The 27,500-nt window shown below is 36.9% G+C and overlaps 1 protein-coding gene across 2 annotated transcripts in view; it reads left to right on the top strand.

Annotated features, from left to right (window-relative positions):
- LOC135223624 (D-glucuronyl C5-epimerase B-like) overlaps positions 1-27,500 on the top strand; it is an 888,924-nt gene that overhangs the window by 612,106 nt on the left and 249,318 nt on the right. For both annotated transcript variants that reach the window (XM_064262234.1, XM_064262233.1), the window contains exon 5: positions 1,358-1,402. The gene's annotated coding sequence lies outside the window, so the exon portion shown is untranslated. The remainder of the gene's footprint in view (positions 1-1,357; positions 1,403-27,500) is intronic.

Below are 27,500 nucleotides of genomic sequence, written 5' to 3'. Positions count from 1 at the left end.
TATATCTAGGATATATTTATATATTAATAATAGATATATATATTAAACATAATATATTTTTTATTATATGATATATATATATATATATATATAATGATATATATATATATATATATATAATAAACCACACACAAACTGCAGGAGATTGATGTTTGGGAGGAGCATTTCTGTCCAAAGGGAAATTAGAAACAGTAAACTTATGAAGATGTTGCTTCGTTGCCAAAATGATCTATCACTTGTTTTCTCGTCTCTCTAAGCGACAGAGGGGAAATTGTTTTGGAATTCTCTCTCTCTCTCTCTCTCTCTCTCTCTCTCTCTCTCTCTCTCTCTCTCTCTCTCTCTCTGCATGTTCATATGCAAACATAATGGGGAATTCTTTCCATCTATCAGAGAAATTTATATTAGATTAAAAAACAGAGAACAATAAGGAAACAAAGGTAGAGATGTAAATGAGGAGAGAAAGAGAAGGAAGGGGGTTGGGGGTGGCGGTGGGGACCTGTGAGTACGTGCATTGAGAGAGAGGCAATACAGCAGCTGTGGGAAATCTCCCTTTTTGTTGATATCAGATGAAGTTGGCCTTGTACCAACACGGGCTCCTGATTATACGACCCTCAGTGTATAAAAAAACCAAGATGTTATCATCAATTCTGGCATAGGGACGAATAATGGCCTGAATTCATGGCGAACAAAGCTGTGCATGAAGAAAGACGGATCGAGTATGGAAATGCGAAGAAGGAAGAAGAATTTTGTCGTCAGTATTTCATGGGTGAGATCCAGCGAGGCCTTAAAGAGAAAAGCTCCTCATGAATGAGGAATGGTTGGAGAAGGGTTGTTAGTGGGAGACTCAAAACTGAAACTCAGAGGCAGTGAATACCACGCAAACAGCTAAGGCTGAACACCGACAGTGGTTATGTGATTATTGCTGACTTATTTTCTGTACCATTTGTTGATCAACTGTAGGTTGTAAGGTATTCTGCCCTATCGGTATTGCAGTCAGCGGTTTAGTTGACAAACTTTTTATGAGTGCAAAAGCCGGCCAGCATGAGACCAGCCCAGCCTGATATCCACAGCAACACCTTTGACCCAACAGGAAAGTGTCATGAAGTCAACGAGGGAATTCAATTGGGGATCCTATGGTACGCTGACTGAACAAAACAAAACGATTTTTTTGCTCTTTTTAATTGTTTTCTGTTCCTTCCAGAACTTCTTTTCCCTCTCATTCTCCAAAAATAGTGCCTCCCTCCCTCCCTCCCTCCCTCCCAGTCTCCTTCGTCTTACCCACAACCTCCCCGTCATGTCACTTTATTAGGTTTTAGAGGCAAGGAAACAAGATTACCTTTAATTTTCTTCTCGACAGGTAAGGTGACGCTCGCTGTGTTGAAGTGGCCGATAAATATATAAGGTAAGGAAGAGATGGAGTTAGATAAAAGAGGAATCGAGATCAGGAGGAGAGGCAGAGAATGAATCGGATGGTGGTAGGTCTCCTATAGCGCCAAGTAAGGCTATCGTTTCCTCAGTAGATTTGGGTAGGAAGAATTTGACTTCCATCCTATTATTTTTTTACAGAAATGCTTAGTGAAGTTCTTGATAAATACTTGAGAGATATTTGTGACTGATGTGGATATTGGCTGTGGTAAGTTTCCGGTCATGACGTCATCAAAGATGGCGGTGGCTCCATCATGAAATTTGTATCCCGCATAAGACAGTACTGGCTCGATTATCACTGAGATTAAATCAGTATGTCGTATTTCATACTTTAAGGTTCACAGCAATACTTTGATCAGTTTGTTTGGGTTACAGTTCGTTTCTTTTTCTTCTCTTGCCAGATGACTTTCCTTTTTGATAAGTTTTGAACGAAGTATTTGTGTGCAGGTCGAAGGAAGGCTCTTCCAAGCCTCTGCATCCCTCTTGCTGAGCGCTCTGAGATTTCCGAACAAACGGTCGTGCTCCTCATGTGAGGCGATATTTCCTGGATACCAGATTTTCTGATGAAATCACCACGGATGGCTTGAAGAAAGCGCGAGTTTTAATCCAGTTTTTGGTAGCTGCATGGACAGGCAAAAGCCATGTTCAATCCCCAGGTTTCCATCTTGCTATCCACCCTCTTTTGACAACTGCTCTCTGGTGCACCTGCGAGGTTTTCCTCCTGTCACACCTTTCAAACCTTTGACTGTCAATTTCCCTTTGAGCGCTGAGTGACCTCATAGGTCCCAGCGCTTGGCCTTTGGCCCAAATTCTTTATTACGTTCCATTCCATCTTTACTTATCTGTTGTGAAACAGTTCAGATTATGCTCATGAACCTGCAGTTGGGCGGTGGCTTAACGATGGTTGATTGGATGCAACATGTCCGAATAAAATCATGACATATCCAGTGATCCTGACGGAGGCTTATTTAAAAACCTAAATTTCCATATCAAACGAATTTTATATTTGTTAATAATGTTATCGAGTAGAGAGACTATGAAAAAAAAAAGTAAAGACGGAATTCATCTTCCTGAAATTTGTTTCAGATCTAGTTTTTGAAGTAGAAATTTTTCAATTTAACGCAGAATGGCACAACTCGCACTAAAGATTAGAAGAAATGTTAAGCCATCATTATCGTTGTATATACAATTCCCTATACCATTCTTGATGACTCTGTGGATAAAGTCACTGTCCATAATTGATGTTTCCCCTTGGGTCTAAGTTATTCCCTATGTATAGTGAACTGGTTATTAATAAATATTTATGAAGTAAATATCTTTGTTGGGGTCAGGCTATCAGGTTTTCCTTTCTTTGGATGTCTTGCTCCCAGATATTTCCGTTGTCAGGATGTCATGCTGTCAGGGTTTTTCTTTGTTGGCAGTTTCTTTTGTCAGGATGTCATGCTGCCAGATAATTTCTTTGTTGGGGGTTAGGCTGTCAGGTTTTCCTTTGTTGGGATGTCAAGCTGCCAGATTTTTCCTTTGTCAGAATGTAATGGTGCCAGATTTTTTCTTTGGTGGTGAGTCAGGCTATCAGGTTTTCCTATGTTGAGATGTCGTGCTGTCAGATCTTTCCTTTGTTGGGATATCATGCTGCTAGATGTTTCCCTTGTTGGGTATCAGGCTATCGGGATTGTCCTACGTCAGATGTAATGAAAATGAATAGTCTCTGTCATCGAGTAAGATCTGATTAGATTTGACGATACTTCAGAATTAGCTCATCGTGATGACCTCATTTCATGAACTTTCTTGGAGACTGAGTCGTGGTATTATCTTGAAAAACATATTTTGTCGCTACTGAACCAATGTGTTTCAATGTATGTATCAAGCAAGGGGAGCGATTATCGACCAGACTCCCTAATGCCTTTATGTTTTATGTATCCAGGATGCCTCCGCTAAGGGAGCAGTTTTTTTTAGGTCTAGTTGAATATCAGGATTACTAGTATTATTATAACACAGCGTATTATGTTCGAAAATGGGGGAATTAGGTGGATTTAACGTATACGTATTTCTTTTTCAGTTTTCCTCACAACAAAGGAACGAAAGATTTTTATACCCGATTGAATGAGCAGAATTTAATGTGAAAAGGCAATTTTCTTGAAAGTTCTTGAGAGATTAGTTTAGGATATCTTCTAGTCTAGACTCCTCGCCGCGATAATGAATTTTGACTAACTGTCAGCAAAATCACCGTGACAGTTTTTCATGGTCATTATTATAGAAAATGATTCTTAGTTTATTGGTAATTGATCAGGCTCGGTGACTTATCAAAGGAATGTATTGCAGAAAATGCAGCAATATCATCGCCCCTCAACAGTAAAAGTAAACGTCATGTCTTAGTATAATTTCCTGTAGAGGTTTCTTTTACCTTGAAATACTTTTAATAAACCAACGTATTCCGTTCGGACCTTTAAGAAAAATAAGGTTTGCAATAGAGTAGGAATACGAAATGACAATTTTCAGTGCTTTCGTACAAGGTAGCTTCTCTTTCTTGTTGCCCTTATAAATCTTTTTCGTGCATTTTCATTCGTTGGAGTCCATTTAGAAATACGTTCTTGTCTCCTGGCCAATGTGTCATTTTAATGTATTACTGTTACTTTTTTATGTGCTCGTGCTCCACTCACGTTAGAAATGTCATAGATATTGGATAAGCATATATTATCATCATTATTATTGGTGCTGATATTGATGTTGCGTCATGTATTTTTATGACAGACGCCCTCAAGGATTAATGCCCAAGCAGCGTCAATAATGACGGTGCACGTCTTGGTTTCACTGAAGCAAATTAGACTTTTTTTATTTATATATTTTCATATATCAGCCTAGCATTCCGGATATATCCTTTCTTCCAGTGACATTTTACTGTACCGCTGCTCTTTAATTACTGACAACGTATGGTATCAACATACTTACTACTCTATTTATGAATGAAAACATTTATATAATAATGTGACAAAGAGAGCAGTTATCAGTATAATGAGGAATGTACATTACTTGCCCCTAGCGAACATAAAATTATATCTTTGAGCCTACATCCATAAACGGTTCTTCAAATCTGATATATTTTCATCCGAGTAAATTCCTTATTACACTGATAACTCCTTTCTTTGTCACATCATTATCTACACACACACACACACACACACATACACACACACGCATATATATATATATATATATATATATATATATATATATATATAATATATATATATATATGTACGTATGTATCTATGTATGTGTCAATATAAGGTTTTCAAAGCTCTTCATGAAACTTTATATATGTTCGTATGAAAAATAATAGGCTTCAAAAATGAAACTTGGGCATGACAAGTTTTTGTCTGCTGCTGGGCAGGAGCAGACAATCCTTGTGCCTTTGGTAAACGTCGATACAAAGGGCTCATGCTTGGGTAAAGCATGTCGTAAACACACGTCGACAACGTTTTACATACATATTACTCGCAGGATTAAAACAAGTCAGCGACCGTATGTGGAGAACGCCATCCCATTTTTAAAAGGCAAATTTTCTCTCTCTCTCTCTCTCTCTCTCTCTCTCTCTCTCTCTCTCTCTCTCTCGTGGGCTGTCCTGTGGAGCTACCTAAAGTGCAGGAATGTGCCCAGGTCGCACTGCATAGGTGCGTTTTCCTGCTTGACATTTCAGAGAAGAAGAGCAGCACAGGCGTAGTCAGCCTTTAGGGAATCCAAGTTTGTCCCACGAAAGGTCCGAGTTAAAATTCTCTCGTTGGTAAGAAGAGCCTGGAAAGCCTTGAACGAATTGTGAAAATGACCGTCGCCCTAGAGACAGCATAGTGCTCTTGGTAATTGCTTGGTTTTTCTGGCTTTGCATTGGCTTATTTGGATGGTCTAAGATTTTGAGATTCTTTAGCCTATGTAAACGTTTACTCTTTAATCCCATTCCTTGCCATTGGAGTGAGACAGAATTTTAGACAAAATGTTGTATTTAATTTGCGTCTGCATGCAGATATAATTAATCCCTGAAGATCAGGGTAATACCAAGAACTTCACGAAGTGATGAATTTCAAATATCTTCCGAGGAAAATATTTTTTTTTATCACCGGTAAACAAGTAATGAGATATTTTCGTCTTACAAAAAATCAAGACTTGTTCTGCATTCCGTGGGCCATGCTGTGCCCTGTCTGACGTCTTCTTTTTGACTTCATAACCTTTCCTAAGGTTGTTTGAAAAAGTACTTCGAGGATCAATCTCAAGATTGGTTTATTTTCGTCATTCTTTCTTGTTCGCGCACGCAAATGTTAAGAATATAAATTTTCATGCCATTCAAGTAACATGTACGTAAAGCACGCACAAGCCCCACAAACACACACACACACACACACACTCGTTCATAGTCTTAGCAGATTTGTAAAAAAAATTATCTATATTTTTATATATATATATATATATATATATATTTATATATATTATATATATATATATATATATATATATATATATTTATATATATATATATCTATATATATATATATATATATATTATAATAACTATATTATATATATCAGGCAGAGCTTCAAATATATGCTTTAAGTCAGTGATGTTAGTACTGTTTTTAGATACTGTTATTTTAAAAACATGATACTAGTTGAATAAAAAAACGAGATATACCTTACTCCACCTTCTACTAGTTCCATAACTGCTATAATTATTGATGAGTGTGAGATATTTGCATATGCATGTCGGGGTCATTCCTGTGGACGAATTTTCGCTCAGTTAATTTCTAATTGAGCGGCTTGATAATTTCGCTTGGTTTCCCATTACAGTAGCAAGCGTTTTCTTTATTTGTTTTTCTTTTTCTTTTCCTTCGACGTGTTTCTTGTCCCGCGAATGAAGCCTTTTTGTAATTCAGGTACCTAATATCATCTTGATTATGATTACTTGGGATGAGGATAAGAATTTATATGACGATGATGATGATGTATGAAAGCAATTATACTTGATTAAAGTGTCATTTTTTGTGAAATACACTGATGAGACAGACTTATGTGTTGCTGCACGCCATGCCCTTAATAAGCACAGCTGCTGGTGTTTGCAATAACAGTGAAGTGTTGATTTGCATGATGATTACCGGACATTTATATCGCAGAATGAAAGCTCTCCAAGGAATGCCCCTTCACAGGATGAGTTAAGGAATTGGACCTGATGGAGCCTTTGGCCTTCGAATAATAATCACTCATCGCTGTCAGATGTGTATCAGGTTAGTGCTGTTGGTGGCGCTTCGTCTGGATCGTGAACATTAACATTAGTTTGACCATTACTCAAAACATTTAGAATAATGGATAGAAAGCACGGCCTATTTTTCAAATGTAACTTTTCTTAATCGCCGGTGATTGCGGTTGAAGTCGGTAGTCCGGGAAACCATGGAGAACCAGGACTGTGTAGCTCTGCGCAGTTCGTGGAATGAATTGAAAGGGAGAGTTCAATTCTCGGGCATTCCATGGAGGCGAGAGAGATGTGTTTTTCTGGTGATAGAAGTTCACTCTCGACGTGGTTCGGAAGTCACGTCAAGCCGTTGGTTCCGTTGCTGAATAACCGTTGGTTCCATGCAACGTAAAAACACCATACAAACAAACAAACGAAAAAGAAAGAGTTAAAATTCCAAAATGGACTATTCAAAGCAGCACAACCCTAAACACTTACTGAGAAACTTGAGGGCTGTTTGTTTCTGGAGACACCCACCACGAAGGAATGTCATCAACTGGCATAAGAAGTGATATTTTGAAATAAAAATGGTGAGGTAAAGAATTTTCCAAATTCAGTGATAACACAGAGAAGACGAAAGAACAAGTTGAGGGATGACGTCATCACACGAATTTGCTGCAAGCGAAGACGGAGAGAGAAGGGCAAAGTCGGAAAAGGGCGAGAAGTCTCCTCTGTCAGGGTGGTAGAGACAAGTAAAGTTTGGTGAGCAGAAGGTGACCAGAGCATAGGTAGAAGGTGACGGATGAAACAGGGGCCACGGACAGTGTGGGTTTGCAAAATCGGTGTTGAGGTCGAATAGTTATAAAGTGCATGAATAGGGAAAGAAAATAGTTAAGTGGTGGGATTATGAAATAGGAGGTAGAGTATAAGAAAAACGAGATCAATGTAGTTGAAATTGCATGATAGTGTAGAACAGCATGTGCAATTGAGCGAAGTGGATGTAGAATATGGTAGGCAGAGAAAGGAAATGAAAAAAGAATGCAGTTGCTCAATGGTGCATATATATATATATATATATATATATATTATATACATACATACACACACACACACACACATATAATATATATCATATTATATATATATATATATATATGTATATATATATTACACACAACACACCACATAAATAAAATATTATATATTATAATACTATATATATATATATTATATATATATATATATATATATAATTATATATATGCACCATTGAGCATGCGTACATCCATAAATATTGAATTATAATTATTAAGCTTAGAATGTGGCCGAGACCGTTCTGATGTTTTTTCTCTAGAACGACATATAGTTAGGGGGAATCGCTCACTGTTGAAAAGACCTGTCTACCTATCCATTCATCGTACCCGTAAAACGCAAAGCCAATGCTTAAGTATTTCATCCGAGTCTGTGTGTAACTTCTATAGAACTATAAACACTTATGTTAGTATGTTCGACTAAATTTGAGTGGCATTATTTATGGATTGGATTATGCGATCGTCACAGAAATATCACTTGGAGGTAACATGTTCTTGGAATCAGTGATCGCTCCTTCATTGAAAACCTGTAGGTTGTTGTAGTTGTCCAGTTATATTAATTTTATCGTCAGTGGAGGTTCATTGCGCCTGTTTCTCCAGCGCAGTTATTCGTTCTTCCTGGAAAGGGTTCTTTCATGACTTCCTTGGTGACCTGGTCGGTTGGGGAGGAATACTCGGGGCTCTGATGATTATTGAAGAATAGTGGACAGGAAGACTAAGGAAGTCTAACATTGGAATTGAGGCGTCAAAGTCTGTCTGCACTTTTTTTTTTTTTTTTTTAATCTGACTTTTTTTCTTATTTTACTGGTAAATTGTAAGCCGAACTTTCTGGGTTTATTTTTTCTTATCCCCTCCACTCTCTCTCTCTCTCTCTCTCTCCAGCTGAGGGATGTGGGTCGGTAGGTGGAGTAAGGAGGAGGAGGAGGAGAAGGAGGAGGAGGAGTAGGCTGCAGAAGGTCTGGTAATATTGTCTGGGCGAATTTGTTGAATGAGGACGTGATTTTTATGAGCTTTTTTATTGGGCCGAGTCAGCTGATTTTAGGAAAATAAAATGTTCCAGAAGATGTTATGTTTGTTAAGGAAGAAACGTGATTTTGACCTATTTTTCGCACTTTTTAATGTTATTTTTCGATATATTTGTAATATAGTTGGTGTTGTTCTTACCATTTTTAGAGATATTGGCTTTGAACAAACGCTTTTCGATATAAGTCATTTTATACAACTATGCTTGTGGAGTCATATTTAAATTGAAAGGAATTTCAAAATTAATTTTTATATTCTCGTTTAAAACTAGACTTCATAATTTCCGTTGTATAACAGTGTAATGCTTTGTTGTGGTGAAGGAATTTCTTTATTATTGAGTGTATATTTCAGTAGAAGAAGGTTAAGGCAAACTACTGAAATGAATAACCAGAGAAAACCTATTTTATAATATGTGCGTGTCGTGTCGTACCTTCATTTGGGTCCCTTGTTTGCGTGCTGGGTCCGTCTTCGGGATGACAAACTTAGTTGTGGGAGTCTTTGCCAAGATGTGCTTGTATGTTGCGCATCGTCGCTGCTGCCTTTGTTAATGCAGCTGTTGCTGTTGATATTGCTTTGGTGTTGCTGTCACTCCTGCATTCTATCATTTTATTGCTGCAGGTACTGCGGTTACCTCTGCTTTTAATATCGTCGGCACTTCTGCTTCTACTGCTGTTAGAGCGGCATTTAATAGTTAAATGCTGCTGTTGATCAAACTCCTGGTGCTTCTCTGCTATTGTTTCATGCTGATGCTGTTGTTCTACTGCTTTTGCTAGTGCAGGTGCTGTTGCAGCTGATAGTACTATTGGGGATGCCCTTATACACTTCGGCCTGATCTTCAGTACGCAGGATTTCAGCTGTTTGCCAGTAGACACTGCCGCGCACTTCTTGCTTCCATTCAATCAGCCTTGATCTCATAGGGCTTCTTGGAGATGTCATACTAAGGGACCCAGTAGGATTGATTGATTGTCTGCTTAAAAGCGTCGACACAAGCAAAAAAAGGCCTTCTCACAAGATTTTTGTTAGACCAAAATTATTGTATCCCTTCGCTCCAGGGTCAAAGATTCTAAAACATCTTTCATAGGCACCATGAGCAATAGGTAATAAACACTCATAATATAATATTTTTAATATATTGTGAAAGGCTAGATTTCATTGACTGCTGTGAATTCTTCCAAGAATTCCGTGCTTATTGCATTAAGTACTACAGTCTGAATGGGGCTCGCTTTACCAGGGTGCCCAAAATAATAGTTTCAGAATGTTTCGCTTGCTGATCAATACCAGCATTCCATCCATCCATACGCTCTTTACAAAAAACTAATGATTTATTTTAATCATGCTTTTTTCATCTTTTCATTTTGTGATTACAAAGCTAGATTTAAGTGTAGTACAGTTAATCCACTCATCAAGCTTTTGCAGACCGGTACATGGGGTAATTCAAATGTTTTCTCTGGGCCCAAAAATAGTTTACTGAGATGTGTTGATGACTTCTTGTATTTGTATATTTTGGGCGAAGGGGGTAGGAAGGGGAATTTCGGTTCTTTCTTCACCAAATTGAATATCTTGCACCAAGGTTGGCTGCTCAGGGCCTATTAGAAGATGTGTATCTGCTCACTGCTGAGGGGTCGGGAGAGGGACGGAACCATAGATAGAGACGATGCTGTAGGCCCCAGTGATTCCAAATATGTGTTCGGAGTGGATATATACTGATGGTTTGGTAAGGTAGTCTACCAGTTCCAGTCCGCGAAGAGGACCTTTGTCTTGTCGGATATTTCCAGGCAAGCTTCCCTGCTTATTATTTTATTATGAAGAGAATAAATATACTTTCTTATCATCGATCAACCTTCAGATTTTCACTTCTAGTTTTTCCGAAATATTTTTCAAGGAACTCATAGGAAAAAATGTCGACGTTTTCATCCTTTCAAGTAGATAACCATTTATCATCACTTGAGAAATTTTATGGATAGGTTTACAGACACGAGATTGGGATTTTACGGTACAACAGGGAGCCATAAGCAGTGGGTAGCACGTCTTTGTTTCTCGCCTTTGTTTTCTTCTCTACTCACCATTTTTTAAAGCTTCTGCGACTTGCCGGTGCTTTGGGATGTGAGATTATATATATTATATATATAGTATAATATATATATATATTATATATATATATATATATATATATATATATACTATAGTATGATGCAACGTAAAAGCGCCATACAAACAAGCAAACCCAGCTGTGGTGTCTGTTAACGGTTTCCAACATAAGATAACTAATGCTTCATATATTTTTTTTTAATAATAAAATGAATATGGAAGATGAAAGGAAAAGCAATATATAATAATAGTAATAATAATAATAATAATAAGCATGGAAATTCAAACGACTATAGTCTATATATATATATATATATATATATATATATATATATATAATATATATATATATTATATATATATATATGCAGATAGTGATGATTTTAATATATAAGGCTACTAATTCTGAAACGGGCTTTCCCTGTATTCAGTTTTCATGTTAATATAACTTTGCCTTTGTTTTTACTTGCTTATTTAGTCATACCAAACCGCCTTTAATGAGATGCCATTAGCTTTCATCGTAAAAATAGTAAATTACCTCTGGAAATATTTGAATTTAATTATTTGCCTTGCTTTGTATTTTCAGGTTGATTTTGCGATACGTTTTTCTTCTCATATTTTCTTTTTCTAATATATCTTCGGAGATGAGCAGGTTAGTTCTCTCATCTTTCGAGTTTTAAATGAAAGGCGTTTATTTGTACTTACTACGAATGGCTTTATTCGTTTCCGCTATATTGAATTGCTCTCTCTCTCTCTCTCTCTCTCTCTCTCTCTCTCTCTCTCTCTCTCTCTCTCTCTCTCTCAGACACGTTTGACCAATGTATTTTCCGAAAGTACTCAGTTTAGAGGAAACAGCCAGCCAGATCCTCAGCCTAAAAGTGGCCTGGCTCTGGGCCAAATGGAATACTATTCACGTCGATTCGTTGACATCAAAATGGAAAGAGCGGAGTTGGCCAAAGGCCTCCGCTGTCTCTCCATTAGGCAGTCTCCTCCACTTAAGGAATTGACCGCATGCTTGAAGGGGATCTTAAGGGTGAGGAGAACAGAAAGAAGGAACCTGCTTTGCCATAGAATACTTGAAAGCGAGTTTCCTTCTTCACAGCATAGCGGATGGACGTCAAACAACGATCTTTTGTAGCTGGATATGAACACATATCCGCGTCCTCCTCAGTGAAGTGGCAGTATAACCCAGGAGACAAGGACTGGGTACTAGTGCCACTGGTGGTAGTGATCCTTTGCGTTTCATTATTATTATTATATCAACAGAAAAAGTGCATAAAGTTTCTAACTGTGCAGACCCTCCTCTCTCTCTCTCTCTCTCTCTCTCTCTCTCTCTTCTCTCTCTCTCTCTCTCTCTCTTTGGAAGCTGATTTATGGCAGCTTTTTACTTGTCCATCCATCTGTCGTGTTTCCCTTGTGTCTGTCATCCGTCATCGTTTTGCTCCTTATTTTTTCAACAAGAGTTTCTTTGGCTCGTCACACATTCTCTTTACATTGCCTTGTTGTCGTTTTCCATTTTCCATATCTAGTGGAGACAGTGGTTGTAGAATCCTACAATAACTTTGTCTCGTAAATGTGTCTGCCTTAAGAAAAGAAAAAGTTTAGCCGAGATATTTCGACTATTTTGCATAATACACTATCGGGCAGTCAGTTACATATATGTATGTGTGTATATATATATATTATATATATGTATATATATATATATTTATATATATATATATATATATTATATATATATTTTATGTGTGTAACTCAACCTACATTGAGCAAAGGACTGGAAGCTATTACTGTTTCTTTTTCTTGTGATGTCCAGTCTGCGAGAGCGTAACGATGGAAGTCATTGCTCTTCCCACGATACTTCAAATTAGTAAATGCATATCTTCAGAAATGAGTGAAAATCAGTTCGGGTAAAATTGGGTAGGATTTTGCTTCCGCATTTGGGGTTAATTTTGCATTTGGAGTCTGTATTGACGTTTACATGGATTAGTAAAGAGATGTGAAAAGAACTTCACGATTAACAATGGTATTTGGATTTTGAGCGAAGTTAATCAGATTATTTTTACTTCTCAATAATAGACGATATTTTTTAAATTATAGTATAGCTAGAAAATGAATTTTTCTATGGAAAATCTGAATGATATTTGAAGCAGCTCTTCCATGAAATAGCCGATGCAAATTGATATTTACCGAAATGTTCGAAGGGTAAAAGTACACCTCTTGTTTGGTTGCATAGGGCCTCATATATTGTATTCTAGAGCACTTTTCAAGTTAGAATTCAGCATATTGTGCTACGCTACTGTCTTCTTCGCGATGACAGCAACATTAGTCAAGGACGAAGTTTTTGTCAGTCGTTTTGGGTACTTAAATTGCCATATTATATCTTGTTCCGCTTCCTCTGCGTTGTAGCTGTCGCAGGAGTTTAGAGTACTGAACTTGGTGTCTGTAGTGTCTGTTTTAACCATGAAACTGTTGAGTTCCTATGTCTTTGTTGTGACGAGAATGAAAATGCACCGATTGTTGAGTGAAAATGCTAGCGAACAGCAAGCAAGTTCATTTTTGTATGTTTTAACTTAACTGGAGAAACTCCATGCTTCTTTGGCTACATGATGTGTTTTCCCTATGTGTAGTATGATGTGTTTTGAATGGTTTTGGCTGTAATGTCTGGTGGATTGCTGTACCTCATTCCCTTCGCCCTCGTATACTACATTTACCAGTTCTCAAATGAAAATGTGGCAAATGGTGGTAGAGGTAATCTTACACTATCTTATAATGTTGAAAGAAAAATGTATCTTTGCATATACCAGTGATACCAGTGCAGCATGTTTTTTTTTGCGAACACTCTCCAAAGACTTAGGTTTTGGGCTGTTGCTGACGCGGTTTTATGTTTAGGTTAGGTTTAGGTTTATGGCCAGCTTGTGTATTTTATACTAGGTGACGTATGGCTCTGCTGGCCGGGGTGGGGGCCGGTTTTCCAGACCCTGCTAAGTTAGGTAAGAGTGCCTGTGTATGACGCATGTTCAACCCAAAATCTCCTGTTTCCCACTGGAAATCCTCATTATTGTTAGATATAGAGTGGCTATATGTCATGAGTTAAGCATTTGAAAAAAAAAAAAGAATAAATAAATAAAAATCTATTATAGGCAGCTTTTAAGATCTGACCGAAACACCAGACTTGTGATGCCACCAACAAACTCCTAACACATCCGGCTTGATCACTAATGAGCTCTAAATTTCTGAGTTTAACTAAGTGTGACCAGAAAACTAGATGCCTTCTTTTTGGAACATTCTGTCTGATTTATTATTTATCACTGCTGCCATTTTTTTTTATGAATGTCATTCGTTGTATCTTGTACTGACATCCTCCAATATGCTCGAGAGAGAGTGCTACATTATCAAAGTTTTTAACATGCCGTATAACTCTAGTTTCTCACGTAATGGAAATGTCTACTTGTAAATGATAGCTTCTCCGGATTATTTCCTCATTATATCTGCCATTCCTGTATTTTCATGACAGTATTTACAATATTGCAAACTCTAAAGGATACGCTGTATCCAGTATCCTTCCCGCAGTGTTACAAATGCAACAAGATTATCTCATCTGTTGAGCAGATTCATTCTCTTGAAGATCATTTTCATCCTATGAACGTTTTTGTTATTATGGTCTTCATTACTATGGTATTTTCAACTGAATTTCAGTTAGCGACTGCAAGGTCACTAATTTCATTTTTTCTCTCTCTCTCAGTTATGATTATTGTTTTTTTTTTTTATTTGTGAGAAGATTAATTACAAAATTTCTCGAATAGCCCCGCCGGTAGCATCTGATTGAGTTATTTTAAAAGCGACATTCAAAGGGAATATTTCTCCATTACCCGGTTGCCATTACTTGATGATGCATATTTAAGTGGGATTGCGCGGCACTCGCCTTTATTGAATCCTTATTTTTTTTTTTCACGGATTGCATGATGATGAGTTTCGTATACAACAAATGATCTGTGAGGGAAGTTGTGAAGTAACAGTGGTATTCCAGTCTCGCTGAAGAATATGGTCGTCTTCATGAAATACTCCTGACACATTTGCTTTTGTTGTTGCGATTATCAGTACGACTGCTTATGAACAGTAAGTTAATCAGGAAGGTTTTACTCTGAATTTTCACAGGACATTCTATGCTCAGGAATTTGGACAAACTGCAATTTTGTGGCCTCTATCCAAACCGCTACACTTTCTAAAATAACTTGAAAACAAGCGACCTTTGTTCTATACTAAATCTGCCACTTGCAGGTGAATGGAATCCAGGTGTCAGATGTGGATTTTGTTATCGGGAGACTTTTGTGCTCGAGCGATTAACAACTCAGACATGAGTTCATTGGCCACTAACGGGAAAATGCGTAAAACACGAGATACAAGCATCTACACATAAATAACTCTGCTTAAATAAATTCGACTCCTTTTGTGCTTTCAGTATTTTTCAGGTAACGCTGTAATTGGGCGTCTATTCAAGAATATGCAATGAATGGTTTTAATCTGCAAAAGAATGACAGACATGTTTCTGGTTTGTATGAAAGGGCATTGTTTGGAAACAATGTTTGTATATTTTCTTCATTTTTAAAGGCTTTGTGTACAATTCTTTTTTATTTGAGACCGATCTAATTTTGTCACACTTCTACACATTATTTTTATTTTATATATATATACATAAAGTGTATGTGTATGTATGTTTGTATAACTGAATCACGAAAATTTGGAACGTGATGAATATTTAGATAAAGGTAGAAGCCACGAAGTAAAGTGTAACAATGGAGTTCTACAAGATCTTTGGACTCAGGGTTCTTTACTTAGCAGACTGACAGATATGAGAACATGAGTACACAAGGAAGGTTTGTATAAATGACAGATAGGAATTATAAAGAAAATAAGTACGTAAGATCCAACACACCTGGAGAATGAGTAACCTTTCCAAACAAAACATAGGTACAATTGAAGAGGTTTACAAAAAGATTATGTCCAACTGCTCAAAATCCGGGGCAAGGCATCTAAAGGATTAGACAGGGCGGCATAGGACCACATTAAAATTTTTGGTAAACAACAACCTTTTTTTTCTCGTAAGATAACCTTATTCACAATACATATATTAAACATACATATACAAAGAAAATATCTATAAGGCAACTAACTTGTATTTAAGTCTGTGATTGTATCTTTGAGGTCATTCTTAGACATGTTACTTATGCAAGGGTCTAAATAAAACAGGCCACGACTGACATTAAAATTACAATGGGAAGTAAGTTGTTTAATGGCAGATTCTAAAAGATTTTGTGTTAAGACATCTTTTGATCTTGCAGTTACTGAACTGCCGATCCAATATATCCGGTGGTTATTTTCACTTGTCACATAAATGAATGAATAATGCATTGGATGTTTGCCCAGTTTTGACAAAATATTTATGCGGTTTAATTCTCACTTCTAAGCCCTTGGTAGATTGACCGATATGGACTGCCCCTCCTTTTACATCGGTCAATCTTGCAGAGCTCCATTGTTTCACTTTCCCTCGTAGCTTCTACGCTTCTACTTTTATATATATATATATAATATATATATATATATATATATATATATATATATATATATGCATGCACATGTATGTGTGTTTGTGGGCATGTGTGTGCGTGGACGAGTGTCTGTAATTGTAATAACCGTAATGCCTTCTTAACTCCTCGAATTCTTAACACTTTCTGGATACTCTTGTCACTGTAAAGCCTCAGATCCAAATACAAGAATATGAAGAAATTCTGATGTCCGTAGCAAGATTCGGACTTTCATCCAGCTTCAAGTGTAAGGAATGTTTGGTGTGTGTGTGTGTGTGTATGTGTGTGTGTATGTAAGTGCCAATATCTATAAGATGCAGTTCGCTCACTTGCTGGTCGTTAAAGAATCTAACGTTCTTTCTATTAAAAGAAAGAAAAAAACGGCAACCACAAGTGTGTTGGGGCGGTGGGAGTCATCGGTGGTGGTAACATGACCTCCGTGGCAATTGTCAAGAGTATCGATTGTAGTGGTGCAGCTGAGGAACTTCGTTCTTGCTGTCATCGATTTCATCTTAATTGGGCTAATTTCATTGGATCAAGAAGATTGAAATACGTACAGTGTTTTTACTATTATTATGTACATTTAAAAGAATAGATATTTATTTATGAAGGATTTTATCTTTTACGTCCATGGAGTTATGCAGGTTGTCAATAGATTACAATCAGCAAGCCATTTTTATCATGAGTGGCTAGTGTTTATAAGCCTCTTTCTGTCCCAGATGACGTTATTCATAACGATATGATCGGACGCTTATAAAGAAACTAAGGAAAGCTACGCCCAGTAAGGAAAGTGTTTGTTTGCGGCCATGACTGACCATCTGTTGTGTAACCATAACAGGGATAATTTTTGTTCTTGCCAAAAAGATTCTCGAATCAAACAATATGGCAGCAGCTTACGATAACTTCAGAAACAAGTGTTCTACCACAACTGGGTGAGCTGAGCCTGTATGGTAGCATTATCATCATTGTTTCTTAATCGTTCAATTAGCCCAGTCCCTTTTACTACTTAATTATAGTATTAAACTGTTATTTATAATAGATTCGCGTTGAATTTCTCTCTCTCTCTCTCTCTCTCTCTCTCTCTCTTCTCTCTCTCTCTCTCTCTCTCTCTCTCTCTCTCTTTTTTTTTTTTTTTTTTTTTTTTTTTTTTTTTAACATCACTGAAGTTCTTTGGGCAACGCATCGAAAATGTGCCTGCCGACGGCGCAGAAGTATGCTGACCAATAATTTTCTTGCTTCGCTTCGTGTAATACTTTCTCTGGAAAGGCAAAGCACACCGGATGGATGGATTAGATTTATCTTTGCTACTCTTAAAATTTGTTGAGAAGTGCCACTATTCTTCGAAGCCTTTTAAAACCAATAATGACAGTGTGAAGAGTGAAATGTTAATACGCAGTACTGGAAGTATATTAAAGCATTACGTTGTTTGTATATTATTTGCTGGCAGTCATTATAGTATTACTTACTTCTTCGCGTATAGCAATGGCAAAGGAATAACTACGGGTAAACAACACTAAAGTGCTGACTGAAGTAGGCAGAAAGGTAAGAGTGGTTTTGAATTTTACGAAAAATGATCTTTTCATTCATATCCTGTAAGGGTAACTGTTAAAATCCAGACACGTGTTTGAGGAGCCAAAGGATTTTCTCCTTCGGTTTTCGATAGTAGACAATTTAGGTGATCGTCCACCTTCCCCTTATAACGTGCATTTTTGGATGCCCCTTACTTGGTCTTTCAATCGTGTGCTTTTTTGTGTCTTCAGTTTATAATTACTTGTCCTTGCGTATCAGCTTTTTTTAAATCTTTTAATAAACCCAGAATGACTTGAATATCTCTTCAGGTTTTGATGTCCAATTCCTTTTTAAAAAAACCACTACATTTATAAGTCTAGTTCTCTCGTTTTCGGAAGTCTATTACATTTTGAGTCCCTGTGTTTGTGTTTGTATTCATCTAAGCTGTTAGGTGTATTGGGGCCTGATACATGTCACGAGTCGACGAAGTCTCGTTGATTTTGGGGGCTTCACACTGTATTGTAGATCAGAGCACTTATGCATTTTAGTTATACTTGAATAGTATCCAGCAAACCACAATTACGTTGAGTTATTCTTAAGTATGAAGCAACAGGCTTTTTAAGCCTAATGTTTCCGTTACGAATAAATAAGTAGTCTAACGTAAAGGAAGTTGTTTGGTACTCAGTTTTCTGCAAAACTAAAAAAAAAAAAAATAAATAAATGGGGTTGTGTTGTAAAATTGGAACTGTGAATTAAGAGACAGTCACGGAGGCATTAACGACGCCTCACAAGATCTCTCGCAATGTTTATTTGTCCGAGCTTTTCAGTGGTGAAGACGTCATGTTACTTCGAATGCCCAAATCAATGGATTATAAGCTGTAAAAGACATTCTAGATTGTTATGGTGATTCACAAGTTCATCTCAACGAATCTGGGACGCTTAATTGAAAGATCTGTGAAGATTTTTTCGCAGCAGCAGGTGCTCTAGGAGGACATCCATTTCTGTCGCGGTTGATAGTCAGTCACCCATCCAATCCCCGAGTGTGTACCCCCCCCCCCCCCCCCCCCCCCCCCCCAGCTACGTATTCTTTCGTCATAACGACTAAAAGATATTTATTGGCAGAAGAAATGAGAAAATGTTAAATTGGACGACCTTTCCTTCTCCTCTCCTTTATTGAATTGATGATGTGGATGTGGATGTTGAATACGCGAGAGAAAATCTGTATCTGTGAAGAAAGAAGGATTATAATGACAAATCTAGAGATCCCAGAATTGGTAAAAAGGTTACCTTTTGTAAAACAAAAATGGATCGTATTGGGTTTAGGTGAATTGGCCATGTTGAAAGAATGGTTGTCAGCTGTGTATGACCCGGGAGTGTTGTAAAGGAGGAGGTATTAGAAAGAGGCGAGACTGCATCCATGATAAGACCTGTTTAGGCTTATTAAGGGGCGGAGTCATGTGTAAGGTCACGGCACACATGGCTTCACTCCACTGACAGAGAAAAACCATCACCTAGGATAGTTCTGAAGCACCCGCAGCAGCTTGAGAAAATGATCAGTTTGAAAAAATGTTTATACACATACACACACTCACACACACGACACACTCACACACACACACACATACTATATATATATATATATATATATATATTATATATATATATATATGTGTGTGTGTGTGTGTGTGTGTATGTGTGATCGCATGAAATTTTCAGAAACATATATATATATATAAGTATATATATATATATATATATATTATATATATAAAATATAAATAAATAAATATATATATAAAAATAAAAATATATATAATGTTATATATATAAAAATAAAATATATATATATATATAATGTATATATATATAAAATATGAATATATATATATCTATATATATATATCATATATATATGTATTATATATATATATATATATATATATATATATATATATATATATATATATAAAACATGGACAGTTTCAGACACCCAATATTCTACTTTTCCCTCTCTCTCTCTCTCTCTCTCTCTCTCTCTCTCTCTCTCTCTCTCTCTCTCTCTCTCTCTCTCTCTCTCTAGCTATGATAGCATATGTAAAATTGGTTAAAAGCGAATGTGATTGGCAGAGAGAGAGAGAGAGAGAGAGAGAGAGAGAGAGAAAGAGACCTATTTGTACTCCTTGTATGTCGATGCAGCCGTTCCAAATCCTTTGAATTTGACTGTGATATGAATGAAAGCTTTGCGGGAACCGTCCAAAACTTCCACAGCTTCATCTGCCTTCACAGAAAGCTCAGGAGCAATGTTGTGTCGAGCCCTCACTACACACCCAGATACTGTTTGCCGTGTTTTTTCAGGTATTTTAGGGAAAACACTCAGCAGGAGCCGAGAACATGCTTTATTTTCCCTGAATTCCGTAGCAGTAAAGACGGTTTTATTCTAATGCTGTGGAGAGGTTCACATGACATCAAGGGCCCTTTCCTCCGACCAAGGGATCTTGCCCCTTGACTATACTCTGTTTTTTTCCATCTGTCCATCCGCCTGTGGTGGTCGTGCATGGCAACACTGCGTCCCGTGCTTAAATAGTTACGTTATGTCTAAATTTTAGGTAAATAAAAGGATATCTGGGTGTACATTTGCAACTAGAAAGTGTTTTAATAATATAATTTACTGTATGCGAATTACACTGTTAATATTCGAAATAGGATATTATAAAACGCCTGGGACGCAGTGTTGCCATGCGCAAACACCACAGGCGGATGGACAGATGGAAAAAAACAGAGAATAGACGCTCTCTTCCTTGGGCTGTGCGGTTTAGCACTTGTTACGGCAGCAATAAACAGTTTGTGTTGCATACCGCCACAGCTTTAGCAGTCTGCAATAAATCTAGGGTTAATATTTACTGTATTCAGCAGACTTAACAAACGTTGAAAATTATAACAGTACCTTCACTAAATTCATCTCGTATCTATGTAGGTAACTAGATCAGGGTGATTATGATTAATTATTAAATACTCCCTATATATATAATATATATATATATATATATATATATATATATATATATATATATATATATATACACACACACATAAATACATACATACATACATACATGCACCCTCGAACGTTCGAACGCAATAGCCGTTTATTTAGATCTGACTTTGTGTATGTTTGAACATATGTACACAATTATGCCTGGTCTTACTGTTGCAGATGTTAAGATGTATTATACTTGTTTCTGGGAGTCCCATGATAATAAACCGTCTTGTGTAGTTCTTCAAAGGGTGACCTCGATAACGGGACGTTTCACATGAGTATTTGCTTCTCTGTAAATTCAGTCTTAGGAACTGTTTGTTTAAACGGATTTTAATCGGTAATGAACTGAGAAAGTGCCAAATCTAATGCTGTTGTTGATGATTTGCGGGGTTCAATAAAATTGATATTATTTTTAATATCATTATTACTTGCATATATTACAAACTTGTAATGGAGATATTGCTAACCGTGATTTGTAATTTATGATTGAATTTTTGTCTAGTAAATATGGGGTCAGTCGCTGTAATAAAAACAACTAGTATATGATGAATCGTTAATTTGCAGTGGCTGGCGATTTTGTTTATTATGTCATGACAGTGCGGTAGGGAACCTTCTGTGTGACCGCCCAGGGTGCATATGTGGTATACTTTAACAAATGAAACATTCCATTTATGTCCGAAATTATGTATACTTACAATCTGTACTTGCATGCAACCGCCAACATACACAGACACACACACGTGTGTGTGTGTGTGTGTAAAGTCAACTAACCAACAATATACATAATTCATTGTTGAGATGAGTGATTCTTCCACTGGGGGGCGCCAGAGGCTTCCAAGGGGGCCGCAAGGAGGGTTGTCAGATGGTGCCTGTTATTTTCTTCCATTTGTGATGTTCATTGCAAAATTGCCATAACCATTATCACTGCCTCCATATGTTTTCTAATTATTATCTCTAAACATGCCGAAACTTCAAAATATAAGTTACTTCTTATTTCAGATCTTGTTTATGAATTGTCTTTGATTGTTATGATGATAAAATGTTCCCGCGCTCCCTGCTCGGCTGTGTGAAACAGGGTTTTCAGCATCAGTTGGAGTCAAAGCAAAGAAAAGAAAAACGATCACATAGGTATGCGGCAAACGATATCCATCCCGATGTGCATTGAGCCAAATATTCCCCAACTAGTTGGCCAGAAGAGCCAGTATTACACATCCCATTGATTAGTACTACGAAGTCAAAAACGTCACTCTATAATCCACTGTTTTGTTGATATTATTACATACAGTTAAACTAGTAACGATGACAAAAATTGTAATAAATGAGGTTTTATTGTCATCAGTGTCCTTTGTTTTCCAATACTACATAAATATGTGGATAAATAAATCACAAAGGATGTGTAATAATTTTTTATGTGTTATGATCCTTGAATAATTTTGTTAATGGTAAAAATTGTATTTATTTTTTAAGTAATTGGTATTTTTTCTAATATTTTCTATCAATGTAATTGTATAATGCTGAAACTGTTGGAATAAGGTTTACGATAAAATTCAGTTTCATTATATGTTTGTTTTATCCGTTTTCTATGAACATTGTTTGTTCCATTCAATCCATTGAAATATAGTACAGTGCATACTTATAAAAAATTTTACAGTAATGAAACAAAAATCTATGTCATCCAAATACCCATATTAAGCAATGAAGTATAATGGTATACAAATAGATAACATATTGTTCATAGTTTATAGTTGGCCGTGGGAACAGTACATAATGCAGAATGGGGTGCAAAGCAAAAATGTTTAAAAACCACTGGTTTAGATTAACACGCCAAATTTTTAGGAGAGAGAGAGAGGAGAGAGAGAGAGAGAGAGAGAGAGAGAGAGAGAGAGAGAGAGAACGAACGACATTAGTTAAGAAGAGTAAAATAGACCTAAAGATAAATGAGCATGACAAGTAGTATTGGAAGTATGAAAGATTACAAGCCTTTTTTGGTTTCAGAATGGGAAAAAATAAACACTGAAGTATTTGTCGAAAGGTTTCAATGTTGGTCAAAGAATGGCCGTTCCGATGTGTTCCAGGTATTCCGATATACCTTTCGGCCAATACTTTCCATTGCATTTCACCCATGTTTCTGTCTCCTTATAGTTATCAGGGGTGAAGTTAACCGAGGTTAATCTCATTGTGGTTTCAAGTTGTTACGCTCCTCGCTTACACGACTAGTCAAATTGTCCAGTGTCAACGTGAAAAGTATATTTGGCAAACTGTTTGAATATTTTTCCCCGGCAGCATATATATATATATATCTTGAAAATGTCTGCGAAACGGGAAACAATATTAAGTCCTAATTAACAGTAGGAGGCGCCATTGTGTATACCTGTGGAAGAGACTCGACGATGGATTATATCTCCTATGTCCGTCGCATTCGTGTCGGGTTAGGTTGCATAGTACCTGTGTAGTGATGTCAGTCAAGGAATGTAGGGTCAACCAAGTGGCTTTGGCCATTGGCCATTAAGAAAGGAAATTATGTAAAATGTTGTATAAGCTGAAAACCGAGATATGGAATTTCCTGTCTCATTCTGTCATAACTAGTTAGTGGGGCCCAGTACCCGGGCGGTGAGGCCGGGTGCCACGGCCCCAGACGATGTGACTCTACTGTAAAGTAACAGTAACTTTTTATTTCCTTTTCTTGTTATTTCCTATGTTGTTGTACTTGCCCTACTTGTCAGAACGTAGGAATTCACAATTCAATGTTTACCGTAAACTACCAACCGAGTGGTGGTTTTCGCGGATGTAGTTTTCACCCGTATCTTACCGTATTAAGCAACGATTTGAAAATGGCTTGGTCTTATTACTTAGGTAGTCACTGAGTTGGGAAAGACCCTCTCTCCTTCACCCCTCTTTAACCCCTAATGCTAATAAATTGGTCCGTCAGCTGTAAAGCACTTACGTGGGATTCCGCACCGGCGAAAAGTGCTTACAGACAACAGCAGACAGACCAAACTACTGTTTTTTAGTAGTAAGATAAGCTCTTGAAAATGTTTGAAAGTCGATGCAACTCTTCAGGCGTATTTTTCTTCCATTCACGGATATTATGTTACATACATTTTACACATGTCATGATTTGATAGAGATAGTCTTACCTGAATTGTTATCATCTTCATCATCGCCTCCCCAAAATGGCTCTTGAAATATCCTGTGCTTTATTTATCTTGGACAATCTCCAATCATATCATTCCAGCTTCCCTTTTCATAGTTCTCATTGAATAAGGATATCTGGGTCTTGCACCTCTTCTGGTGCCCAGAGGAATCCAAGTGATAATGTTCTCCCAGGGGTTGCCCGAGGGACGTGTGCAAGCCATCCATCCCCATCTACTTTCATCATTATCAGATCTACATACGGAACTTGTGTCATTCTCTCACGGTTCGGTATCATTTCTATCTGTTGTCATGCCCTCTCCCTCGTACTATTCTTACTAAAAGCTTTACTCTCAGATCGTCATCATCTTTTAGATATAATTCCACTTTCATACCATAAGCGAACTAGATGGATAAACTTACTTTTGTTTTCCAAATCTTGTTCAGACTACCGAGTGTTTGATTTGCCTGTTTTAGTCATTAACTTTATTTCACCTCAACGAACCTGTCCTGAATATCATTGATCCTAAACATTGAAAGATTCAGCCTCATTCATCCCATCTCCGTTTATAAATACTGTCCTCATTAACTGATTTTCTTATATTTATTTTGAGTCTCTTTTCTCAAGGTATGTGAGAGTACCTTCTGTTAAGCAAGCTTAGCTCATTTTAAGGTGTTTTGCTGATTAAAACGCCATTATCTGCACATTTAAGTCTAACAAGTTTTTGTCGTTACGCAAGTCTAAAACTTCTCTTCAGTCCGCGGCCATTTTTTCTGTAAGAAGGCTGTGAGAAGGGTGAACGGCGAAGGAGAAATAACATTCCCTTGAAGCACCCCACTATGACAGACAAATACTTGATCAGTGTTTCTCTTGCCTTTTGTAAAACCACCTGAATAATAATAATAATAATAATAATAATAATAATGAAACCTTTTACCCTCTAAATACTGTTCCAAAGAACAAGGCATGATAGGAATTGAATATCAAGTTTAATCGAGCAGCGTTTGGTATGTCGTGTTGATTGTAAAGTATGCAAATAAATAGTTTATGAACGACTTTAATGTTGCTCCAGCTTTCTGTGTGAAGGCACTTCTTATTTACATCAGAACTAGGAATCGCAGAGCGACCTTTACTTAATAGTTATTAGGGAGGAGAGACTGAAGCTAAAGCAAAACCTTGCAGTTCTCGGCTCCCCATTCATTCATTAATGAATAATTGCTAAGAAATGAACGGCAAGAGCAGAGCGCTTTCATGTCCACATGACCAGGTGCCGAGGTTGAACGAGACGCTTTTGTCTTGTGGGCGGGAAGGCCGCGTGCCCCAAGTAAGGCTTGTCATGCGAGAGGGTGGTTATCACATTTGTCTCGCGGTTTTGTCATTTAAGCGAGTAAACAAACCATAACTTCTAACTTCGTCGTATCTTTTTGTTCGTTTTTTTTTCTTTTTTGTCGCAGGCAAGTTAACGACATTTTTTCCTACTCCCTCCCTCCCTCCCTCCGTTCAGTTGTGGGTTTTCATGAAAGCTTCGTAGTGACTATGGGAGCAATAAATGGATTCATGCTCCTTCACACTTATTTGCTTTCTGTCAGACCAGATGTGTATAAATGTTTTTCCTATTGTATTCAGATATTTTGGTTGCGCTTCAGAATAAAGGCGAAGGAAATTTAATTCCGTTGTCTTTCCCTTTGGTCGCGCGCGCCTGCACACACACACACCACCCACACACACACACACACACACACACATATATATATAATAATATATTATAATATATATATATATATATATATATATATATATTATATATGTGTGTGTGTGTGTGCGATACTTACATATAAACCAACACACAACATATGGGGGTTAACAGAAATAAATTTCTAACTCATAACAAGATCGAACCCAGGTCTTTCAATTGAATGACTAGCCGCTGCCAACTAAGCCACACAAGTCACAAAAGAACTTTATTTCTGCTCTAAAACGTCATTTTTTCTGTTGGTTGTCTTTTGATCACTAGCGAAATTTCCGTCAGACTTTTCCTGAGTTTGTCGTCGACTTCCAAAGAAGTCAACGTTCATTCCGTACTCTGGTTGTCACACACTTTCTTTCATACCGTGGTTGGTCGTCGTCAAAACGTAAAACAAACCATCTGAGGTGTGACTTCCCGGAATGATAAAACAACTGTGCTTTATAACACAAGCAAACTAGTGGGTCGTGTTCTTGCTGTGTTTAATGATGCTGCATAGAATTAAAAAAAAAAAGGTCTTTGGGTTCGGTCCTGTTTTAAAAAGACGTGAAAAGTTTTTATTGAAAAAAAAATAATAGCTATGGCTAGCTAGAATAGGCTATTTCGTAAAACCCTGTTTACACAACCACAGTCAGACTGTATTATAAAACTTAAGTAGAAACACTGCAAAAATTTTAAAAGATCTCAGTTTATATTATTTGCTAATGCCGAAAAAAAAAAAAAAAAAAATGAGAGCGAACCTAGGCTATATAACAATCTGATATTCACGATAGGCTATAGCAGCTAACTTAATGTGTTAAAAGATCAGCAAGTTCAGGAAAAGTTTTCCCTGAGTCGCATGGTGATCGCTCTGTAATTTTCGCATTTATTTAAGACCCTTTTTCATAAAACTATCATGCCTTATTGGTCCCATAAGCATCGTCTTCCCCTCCCCAATATCTTCGACCAAAAAACTGTTTTTTGCTGCCAATCTTGTTTTTCCACTGTACCAAGAACTCCATCTTGCATCTGAATGCTTGAAATGCGCGCTCTCCGAAATATAAACAAACAATAAAGTCGACGGTAGCGATGGGTTGAATTCGATCGGTACAGTTTTCAAAATTCGTGGCGACGACACCAGAAAGTCGTCGTCAAAACATGAAAAGTCGACGTCAAATTCAAAAGTCAACGGAAATTTCGCGTGTGACAGCGCCTTCAGGTACTACACTGGCACTTAGGTCCTGACTTTCTTTATGACTTATGTTGGCAGCGGCCTTGTCTTCATGAAAGACCTGGGTTCGGTCCTCACTTTTGTCCAGAAATATATATATATATATATATATATATATATATATATATTTATATATATATATATATATATATATATATGTATATATATATATAATATATATATATATATAATATATATATAGAGTGGCTCTTTTACTGTATACAACAGTATAATTGTGAAAGATAAAAAAAGGCCCATAAAAACACTATTTGAAGTGCTCGAAATTTATGGCTGCAACATTCATATAGTGTTTTTATGGGGTTTTTCCTTTTGTCTTCATATATATATATATATATATATATTAATATATATATTATATATATAATATATATATATATATGTGTGTGGTGTGTGTGTGTGTGTGTGTAGTGTGTGTGTGA

The sequence above is a fragment of the Macrobrachium nipponense genome, chromosome 10 (genome assembly GCF_015104395.2).
Source record: "Macrobrachium nipponense isolate FS-2020 chromosome 10, ASM1510439v2, whole genome shotgun sequence".
NCBI lineage: Eukaryota > Metazoa > Arthropoda > Malacostraca > Decapoda > Palaemonidae > Macrobrachium > Macrobrachium nipponense.
The sequence above is the reverse complement of the archived record's forward strand: the minus strand, read 5'-3'. Positions and strand labels throughout refer to the sequence as shown.